General features: G+C 39.4%; 1 pseudogene; it reads left to right on the forward strand.

Annotated features, from left to right (window-relative positions):
- LOC110202589 (vomeronasal type-2 receptor 26-like) overlaps positions 1-10,258 on the forward strand; it is a 31,191-nt pseudogene extending 20,933 nt beyond the window's left edge.
- Positions 10,259-10,476: the final 218 nt, after the last annotated feature.

Below are 10,476 nucleotides of genomic sequence, written 5' to 3' on the forward strand. Positions count from 1 at the left end.
CACACAGTTGTCTTTTAGATAGCTCAGAGAAATGAATAAAAGCAAAGGTTTGGGGGAAACAAAATGCATTTCATAACTCAGTGTATTCTGAATCTGCAGCCTTTCTCCTAATAAGGAAAGAATGACATGGGCAGAATAGGGACTTTGACACACTTAATTTTTGCACCAATAAAATAATTGGTCTGTTTAAATGTTCCTGTGGTTCCTTCCTTTTCATTTTTGAGTTTTATGAACAGCTATGATAAGCCAGTTACAATAGACAATAGTACTCAGTTCCAAAACAAATATTGATATGTAGAAGTAAGTTGCCTAATATTACATTTATATTTAAATCTAGTTAATTTCTGGCCCGTTTATGGTTGAAGAACATTTAGGCTTACTGAAAATGTTTGGGTAATGAAACAATAGTGTGTATTGTAGGTGTCTGGATAGACAGGTACATGAAGGGGAAGCAGACAAAAGAGCCAATATTTTCTTGGCATTTCCCACGGTGTGAGAGCCTATGACTCTCCTTGATTTCCCTCTTTTTTTTCTATGGCTCATTTTTGGCTTTGCATTGCAGAGGTTTGCTGACAATCATCCACTACAATTTCTGGAATTACTTTCTCCTCTGAGCGCCACTGATAACCTATAGATGATCTCTACAGGCATGAACCCATTCCCCAAGCTATCAAAATAGATTCCCTGTTTAGCCTTATTTCATTTCAATGATGTCAAAGATATTTCACAATTAGTTTAATTCTTTGATTGAGACATAGTCTGACCTAATTAAAATATCAAATCTAAAATTGAGTTGATTGGTTTCAATCCCACATTTACACTTACATCATGATCACATTCTTAGATCTCAAATTTCCCAATACTTCTTTCACATCCAGATCACCTTTGGGCCATTTGATCCCATCCTGAGTGACAAGGTGCAGTTTCCTTCTCTTTACCAAATGGCCCCTAGGGACTCTTCCCTACATAAAGGTGTGGTCAGATTGATGACTCACTTTGAGTGGACATGGGTTGGTCTGGTGACAGTTGATGATCTGAGAGGTGAGGAATTCCTTCAGGAACTGACAATGGAGATGGCAAATAGTGGTGTCTGTGTGTCCTTCACAGAGAAGATCCCTGTCAGTGAGAGAAGACACACAGAATCACACATGGCATTCATGCCCAGGGTCATGGCATCACCAACCAGAGTGATTTTCATTCATGGTGACAGAGATTCATTAATGATCTTGAGATATTCACAATTTCCTGTTCTTGCAAATTACAAGGTGTGGGTCACCACTTCTCACTGGGACATTACCATGAGACCCAGAGATATTGATGGATATTCCATGGGGCACTTACATTTTCACATCTCACAAGTGAAGTTCCTGGTTTTAATTTTCTCAGGACAGTGAGCCCTGCTAAGTACTCAGAGGACATTTTATTGAAAGAATTCTGGCACTCAACATTCAGAAGTACAGATGACCCTGAAAACCTGAAACAAGAAGATTGTTCACTAAATGCTGCCTTGGAGACTTTGTCATTACTTTACTCTGACATGACCATGTCTGACTTAAGTTATACCATCTAAAATGGTGTTTATGTTGTGGCTTGGACCCTCCATGAAATGTTCCTGATGAAATTAAAAAAAGGATCCATGGTAGAAGAAAAAGCTGGGTTCCTTATCCATGGCAGGTAATATTCCTTTAAAATTGTGTGTTTTGCATTGCTAGGGAATGGAAGTCTGACCAGAGTTTGCATAGGCTGGGATCCTCAAAGAGTATTTGAGTCAGGAATCATTCAGCCAACAATTACTTATTAAGTGCCTGCTATGAGTCAGGTACTGTGTTAAGGGCCTGGGAGAAGAAGAAAGGTAAAATAGTCTCTGATTTCTAGTATTTTAGTCCACTGGTAGATATTACTTGCAAAGAACTGTGTATAAGTAAGATACATAAGGCATAAATTTGAAATAATCAGCAGAGGGAATACATTAAATTCAGGGTGATTGTGAAGTGCCTCCTACAGAAGGTGTAGTTTTAGCTTAGACTTCAAAGAATCCAGAAAATCCAGGAAGCATAGATGAGGAGCAAGAATACTCCAGGCATAAAAGATAATGGGAATGCCTAAAGCTAAGAGATGAAGTGTCTTTTTTTTTTGACAAACAATGAGGATGCCAGTGTCAATGGATGCTGGGATATCTTTTTGAAAAGTAGGGGGCAGGTTATGGAGGACTTTGGAGTAAAACAGAGGATTTCATACTTGATGCTGGAGTTCATAATCATGGGAATTAATGTAATAGCTGATTGGAAGATCAGATTTGAAATCTAGGAAAATTCCTTTGACAGCTGACTGGAGAGAGAACTAGAGTCAGAAAGATCTATAGTGGGGAGAGACTTATGGAAGGCAGACCACCCATCACACTATTGGAAGAGTCCAGGTAGGCAGTGTTGAGGGCATGAAACAGAGTTGTGGCAATGGATGCAGAGAGATGATGGCAAATATGTGATACGAAGTTATATCATGAATATTTGGTAATAGATTGGATATGAGAGGATGAGAATGAGTGAGGAGTTAAGGATAATACTTTGGGGCCTGGATGATTGGGAATAAAATGGCACTCTCAACAGTAATAGGGAAGTTGAAAAGAAAGAAGGGTTTGGAGAGGGAAGAAGACTCACATGGAGCCATACAAGGACACTCTCAATGTCTCTCTGAAGAACATTGGTATTGATTGTGAGCAGGGGAGACATCTGCTTAAGGCTGCCCAGCATGGGATGCCAACATCAAAGAATGCATTGTGCTCTCTGAAGAAAGTATGATTGGCAATCGCGGTGGTACAAAGGAAAGATGGTATGTGCAAATTTAAAGACACCTCCACTTCAAATGTTCATATGAACTATTGTGCCTGATCTGTGATAGAACCTTTCAAACTTCTCATAGTGACATCATTTGTGTCCACTTTCAGCAGAAAACAACAATCTTACTAGTACTTTATTTAAAAATTTTCATTAATATTCATTAGAGAATATACCTACAATTTTCTTTCTTGGTTTTTGTTCTCTTTGGCTTAGGTATCAAAACCATATTTGGCTCATATGAACAATTTTATGTGACTATTTTTTTGAAACCTATTTTTTCAAACAAGTTATATAATGGCAGAATTAATTATTCCTTAAAGTTTTGATATAAATTCACTTGTAATCCATCTGGTCCTATGGTTTTCCTCTCAGGGGCATTATTTATGGCTTGCACAAATGCTTTTTCTCAGATTGAGTTGTTTAAGTTTATATTTCTTTCTGTTGTTTTAGAAAATTTATATTTTTTTAAATGTTCATCTAGTTCATTTAGATCTTTAGATTTTGGCACATAGTTGTCTAAAATTTTTGAATAATTGTTTTAAGTGTCTTTCTTGACCGATGGTGAAATTGCCCTTTACACTTTTTAAGACTGGTAACTTGGTTTTCTTCTCTATTAAGAAACCCAAGTTAGCTGGTAGTGAAGCCAAGATGGTGGAATACAGGCAGCAACCCAGATGAATTCCCCTAACATTCCCCTTCAAACAGCTTTAAGATAACACCTTATGTTCAACTGTCTGTTCATATCCTTTGACCATTTATCAATTGGAGAACGACTTGTATTCTTATACATTTCACTCAGTTCTCCATATATTTTAGAAATGAGGCCCTTATCAGAGACACTGGTTGTAAAATTTCTTTCCCAATTTTCTGTTGCCCTTCTAATCTTGGTTGCATTGATTTTGTTTGTGCAAAAACTTTTGAATTTAATGTAATCAAAATTATCCATTTTGCATTTTATAATGTTCTCAATCTCTTCTTTGTTCATCAATTCTTCTGTCTTCCATAAATCTGACAAGTAAACTGTTCCTTGCTCTCCCAGTTTGATTATAGTATCAGTCTTTACATTGAAATCATGTCCCCATTTTGACTTTATTTTCATGTATGGTATAAGCTATTGGTCCATGCCTACTTTCTGCCATACTCTTTTCCAGTTTTCCCAGTAGTTTTTGTGAAATAGTGAGTTCTTATCTCAGAAGCCGCGGGCTCTCTGGGTTTATCAAACAGTAGATTACTGTAGTCATTGACTACTGTGTCTTGTGTACCTAACCTATTCCCCTGATCCACCACTGTATTTCTTTAGCAGTACCAAGTAGTTCTGATGATTGCTACTAAGAACATATATTCTTACCAATATCCCTGTTATTGCTGTGCTTGTCCTTTGATCTTGAAGATCATGACATCAGCGAGGTGATGACGTGACTTGCAATTGACTTTGATTTGAGGGAGGGAGGGTTGTGCAAGGTCACCAGCCTCACTTTTTTCTTCAAAACCATCTGAGCCCAGTGCCCAGATATTCATCAGGAAGCCTGGAGTTGGCCCAGGATGCAACAGGAGACCTTGGCCCTGTTAAGCTAATCTCATTTTGAGTGAGGTAATGCCCACTCAGTCAAGGGATGGCCCCTTTAATAAAAAAAAAATCAAACTGGGAGGGGAAGCCCCTCGGTGTTGTTGGCCAAAAGAAAAACTGTTACTATTTACATTCACTTTGAGCTGGGAAGGCCCAAAAGATAGCCATCAGGTGGTGTTTGGGCAGGGACCTCTTGTTGTCGAGCATCCTTAGGATACAGCTGTCTATCATAATAATTAAGTGAGATCTGCAGTTTGATGGGTTTCAAGCAGGAGTTTGTACTGACAGAAAGGAACTAATTTAGTAATATGGGGTAGTAATGGAACTCCAATGGGTGCAGAGGACTGAGGATAAGTAAGACATGGTGGCTTAATTTAAAAAATCAACAAAGTCTGAGCCCTTTTGCTCTGAGAACTCACAACAGCAGTGTGTGGAGCAATAGGGCAGTACATTGACTAGACCTTTCCAGAGGTAATGATAGTGGTCACTTGACTGCAGTAGGACAGAACAATGCCAGTGTGAGGAGGAGGCAAACGCTTTAAGAATCAATGCACTCTTCCTAAGGATAGAAGTGATAAATGGGAAAACACAACCCCACACCTATTTCAGGGGGTAATGCTGTGTAACAGCTATTCCTATTATAACTGAAAAATTCCCTTTTGTAAAAGTTAACTGATGTTAATAAGTGTAATGGGACATTAATCGCTGGTGGTTACCTTTGGGAAGGCTTGAACTAATGGCAGTGGAGAGAGAAACCAACAGCTCCTCAGTAACCTGCCTGGAAGCTTGAGGGGAAGAGGTAGTCTTCTTAAGAACTTGACACACATGCAAGGATGGGAGTTTGGAAAAGGCTTATAGGAACTACATCTGTTTTTATTTAGGTATGTTCTCTCTCCAATTGGAATATAAGGCCATTGAGAATACAGGCTGATTTTAAGTCCTTTTGTATCTCAATTTCTTCACATAATGTGCAATATATTATAGGCACTTAATTGAATCTTAGTGACTATGGACTGACTTCCTGAACAACTCACAGGTCTTCATTCTGGGAGATTACTGACCTCAGTTTCTCTTGTCTTATAGCTCCTCTCGTTTCTAAAGACAATGGAGTTTTAACAACACTGCAGGTGACCAGGTGTTTATGAATGAGAATAGAAACCCTGAGGCTCAGTATAAAATCCTCAACTATGTAATTTTCCAAAATGATGTTCAAGCTCTGGTGAAAGTCGGACAGTTCAACCCCAAGGCTCAGCCTGGTCAATATTTACCATTAACGAGGAGGCCATAGTGTGGACCTGGACATATACCAAGGTTAGAAACAATTGTAATATCAACCTTACTATCTAATCATGAGAACACATTTTACCCCCCTTAGCTCACTCCATATTCCTTTTTCAAGGGTAGACAATCCTCTTGCACACTGATTTCATTTCCCTTTGTAGGAAATATCTGGGTAGAAAAAAGTCAAAAAGGCAATCTATAATTTTAAACTTGGGATCATTAGTACCATTGGAGACAAAGCTAGAATGGACATTAAAGCTCATCTTACTCAGCCATGTCATTTCACATAAATAAACTAAGACACACAAAGGTGGTGACTGGCCCAGTGACCTCTGATCCTAAGGCCAGGAGTTTGGTCAGATATCCAGCATTTTTGTGGATGATGACACCCAAATGTTCATTTTATTTCAGTAAAAATAAAGCAATATTTAATCATTAAAGGACCTTACATTTATGGAGCTGAGCAACAAGTTTGACATTTAATTCCTGAAACTCACTGGATGCTGAACTGAACAAATTGTTTCTCTGTAGGACGTGGAATTTTCCTTTTCAATTATACTGAATGCTGAATCAGTCTCATATTTGAGGTATCTATGTCCTGCATTCTTCATGCAGACAGATTAAGTGTATTCCAGAGGAGTCACTTCCATTTCCTTCAGTCACTTGGATCATAACTATCAAAGAGACATAGCTGGTATTGAGAATTACAAAATGCTAGATGAATAAGGACAACAAGATAGCAGGGTGTTCAAATTGCTCTGCTTAGAAATGACTGAAGTCCACAAAGTTTAAAAGGTTCAGTCAGTTTCCCACAGCTAGTGGCAGAAATAAGACTAGCTCCCAGGTCTCTGTTTTCCACCCAGTGCTCCTTCTGCCTCAAGTTCCATTTATGCATGAACAGTTCTCTTATTTCTCTCACAGAATAAGCTCACTTTGCCCGAAAATCAATATCATTCACCTTCTGATTATATACCATCCTCTGTCTGGTTAATTATGAAAGCCATCATGCATTTTACTCCCTTGTCACTAGGTTCCCTGTGCCACACACAGTGAGAGCTGTGGTCCTGGATTGAGGCAAACACCTCTGGAAGGACAGCCCATCTGCTGTTTCAACTGCTCCCTGTGCCCTGAGGGAGAGATTTCCAATCAGATGACTCAGTGTCTGCAGGTAGCTTTCCTCCTACACTTACTGAACTGAGTGAACTCATGTGCTCTAGGATCACAAACAACTTCATCATTGTCTGAGCAAGACGATATCCAGGAGCAAGGTGAGTCAGCAACGAGTTCAGATCAGGACAAGTGGATTGAATTAATGATACACGGCTAAAATATTGTGTCCAACTTTATTATTCAAAATGAGACCTACAAAAAAAAAGTAACCTTGCCCTATCTGTTACAGAATGTAATTTTATGGTCTTTTTAGGGTTTCACATGTAATGGGATAGGCTTCGCTAGAGTGAGGAGGAGTATGTACTCTGCAAAATATTTGTGATAACGTGAAGTTGAGTTTATGTGTATCTTGGGTACAACATTCATCAGGAACTTTGGACTAGTGTTGGCTTGGGAGAATTACTCCCACTGTAAATAGATACCCATGATATATGGTGGATGTTCTGTCATCCCTATCCCCTGCTATATTTTCAAGTTAAAATTTGATAAATGATCTAGAAAGGGAAGTCTACCATGAATTCTGTAGAAGAGCCTCTGTATTCCCTCCAAGCCATCTGTCACAGAAGACCTTGACCTTCTTTTCAGAGTCAGTGTGGACTGGGTTACTTGGGTCATTGATTATGCAACTCCACTAGTGCAACACCCTATTATATATTTATAGACTGGGAAAGAGTCACACTCCAATAGTAAAAACATTTAAGATTTTAAACAATGTAAACAATCAGTGAAAAGTCACATATTAGAATCATTTTGGCCTCTGCACACTAATGACTTCATAGTACTAAACCTAATGAGATGGGTACAGGATTAGAGGATGAGAGGGAAGGGTCCTCCACAGTGGATGGGAAATAATACACCTAGGGATGTCTAATAGATAAATGGGGAAATTTTTTTTTAATACTTCAGAAGGTTGGGGTAAGGAAACTCAATAATTCTACTGATATCATTTCAATGGTTGATTGAGATCTAGTACATTTCATGGGGCTAGATGTACTGACCAAGTGTCAGCTCCCTTCTTGTGGGTCAAACTCTTGCATTTTTCTTCCCATCTGTTGCATCTGTTTTTCTTGACTTACATTGATCCATAGAGGAGGCAAACAGTCCCTGGAACACCAAAAGCAATTACAATTTTCTTTTCTTTTTCTTGAGGCAATCCAGGGTAAGTGACTTGCCAGGGTCACACAGCTAAAAAGGGTTGGAGGCCAGATTTGAACTCAGGTCTTCCTCATACCAGGGATGTTTACAAGGTTCCCTGAGCCAAAGAAGGGAGAGCTAGCCTGTGACCAAGTCTAGGACTCAACACTCTACTCTTGTGCAACCAATGCATGACATTGAAGAGGCTTATTTGGAATAGTCTCTCCTCTCTCCACAACCAAAAACGAGTTATTCTGAGCCCAACTATGGCCTTCAAATTGTACAGGCTCCTGAAAATGAGGATAATCCCCTCAACAACCCCAATCCAGTGTCCTGTCTCATATAGAATGTTCCATGCATCGATGACACCTAGTGAACAGTTGAGGTGGATTGTCACCAGATGAAGGAATCAGGGAGTTACTCATTGTCATTTAATTTAGTAAGGGTGGATGATTTGACCAATTTACTCATTTGGCTCCAACTTACACTCACGTATGGAAATGAATAAATTCAGGAAAAGACAAGATGTTGTAGCATTACTTATATCCTATTGGATTGTAAGGCCTCTATGGGCAGATATTGCTTAATTCTTTGAGTTTGTAACTCAAGTATTAGGCCCAGAGCAGACACTGAACTCTTCATTTATGGTTTACTATGTAGCAAACTTATCATACTATATCCATGTACAGTAATTACTATAACATAATGGAGTCAGAAAGGATTGAGACAAGGAAGGGCTCCAGTTTCTACATCATTGTACTATAACAATAGATCCATAGGAAAAGTTTGTATTCAATTAGGAAATCTGAATACTAGAAAAATAAAGTCAAATTTAACAATAATGAGTATATATAGAATTAGACTGTATTGCACACTAGGTTACTTTTCAATGACCATCTCACAGCATAGAAACAGTTTTTATGCCTTCTGAAGTAAGAAATAACTTCTTTGAGGAATTTTACCTATTTTCTGTGTATGGGGGTGGGGAAAATTTATTGCATTTAAAATCCTAAGAGCTTGTTTGTCTCTTGCAGATATGAAGCACTGTGTGAAGTGCCCAGAAGATGAATGTTCCAATAAGGAAAGAAATCAATGCCTCCCCAAGGTTACGAATTTCCTGGATGTTTCAGAACCTTTGGGGATAACTCTGATCTGTGCAGCTCTTTCCTTTTCTCTGATGACAGCTCTGGTTCTCTGGGTATTTGTGAAGTTTCAAGACACCCCCATAGTGAAAGCCAACAACCAGGCTCTCAGCCCTACCCTCCTCATTTTCCTCATCTTCTGTTTCCTCTGCTCCTTACTCTTCATTGGCCATCCTACTTCAGTCACCTGTCTCCTCCAACAAACAACATTTGCAGCTCTGTTTACCATAGCCGTGTCCTCAACCTTGGCCAAAACCATCATGGTTGTTTTGGCGTTCAGGGTTACCAAACCAGGGAGCAGGGGCAGGATATGGTTGCAATCCAGTGTGTCTAACTCTGTTGTCATTATCTGTTCTGGAATTCAAGGGGTTCTCTGTGCCATCTGGCTGGGAACCTCTCCCCCTTTCCTGACATGGACCCACACTCTGAACCTGGCCACTTCATCATGAAGTGCAATGAGGGCTCTCACTTTGCCTTCTGCTCTGTCCTGGTCTGCATGGAATTCCTATCACTGTGCAGCTTCACGGTGGCCTTCCTGGCCAGGAGCATGCCTGACACCTTCAATGAAGCCAAGTTCATCACATTCAGCATGTTAGTGTTCTGCAATGTGTGGGTCTCCTTCCTCCCCACGTACCAGAGTACCAAGGGCAAGGCCATGGTTACTGTGGAAATCTTCTCCATCCTAGCATCTAGTGCTGGCTTACAGAGTGTGATCCTGCTGAGGCCTGACAAAAACACCCAGGAAAATATCAAGAATACAGTGAGCTCCACGGGCAGGAACCTTTCTGGATCATTGCCTACTAATTCCTCCCAGAGGTATATTCAATTTTAAGTATAAGCATACCAATAAGAGAGGGGCCCTGGGAAATTTCACCTCTTGTCTGCTGTCTACGACCTTAGAATTCTACGCCATACCTTCTTCTATTTATGCCTGCCCTCAGATGAGTTTTCTGACCATTTCCAAGACATGGAAACCACAACTTATGATGAAGTCAGCATGGAGCAATGACACTGATATTTCTAATTAACTATCTCCTTTAGCAGACATCTTGCCTGTCACTGATGTCCTTTCTAGACTACTAATAAAATGTTTTAGACACCTTCATCCTCTTATTTTGATAATATTACTTATATTGAAGTGCCAGCTTTCAAATGCTAACCCCCTCATCCATATCATATGTTTCCTTCCTCATTGTCATCTTCATCAATTCTCACATCAATATCTACTCAATATTTGATACCACATTCCCTGCATTCTTTGGAATGCCTGCTGCATAAATTATAAACTTTCTTTCATCTTAAACTTCAAACTTCTCACTCCTTTCCTGTTCTAACATTCACTAAG

The sequence above is a fragment of the Phascolarctos cinereus genome, unplaced genomic scaffold (genome assembly GCF_003287225.1).
Source record: "Phascolarctos cinereus isolate Bilbo 61053 unplaced genomic scaffold, phaCin_HiC Scaffold_4;HRSCAF=312, whole genome shotgun sequence".
NCBI classification, from domain to species: Eukaryota; Metazoa; Chordata; class Mammalia; order Diprotodontia; family Phascolarctidae; genus Phascolarctos; species Phascolarctos cinereus.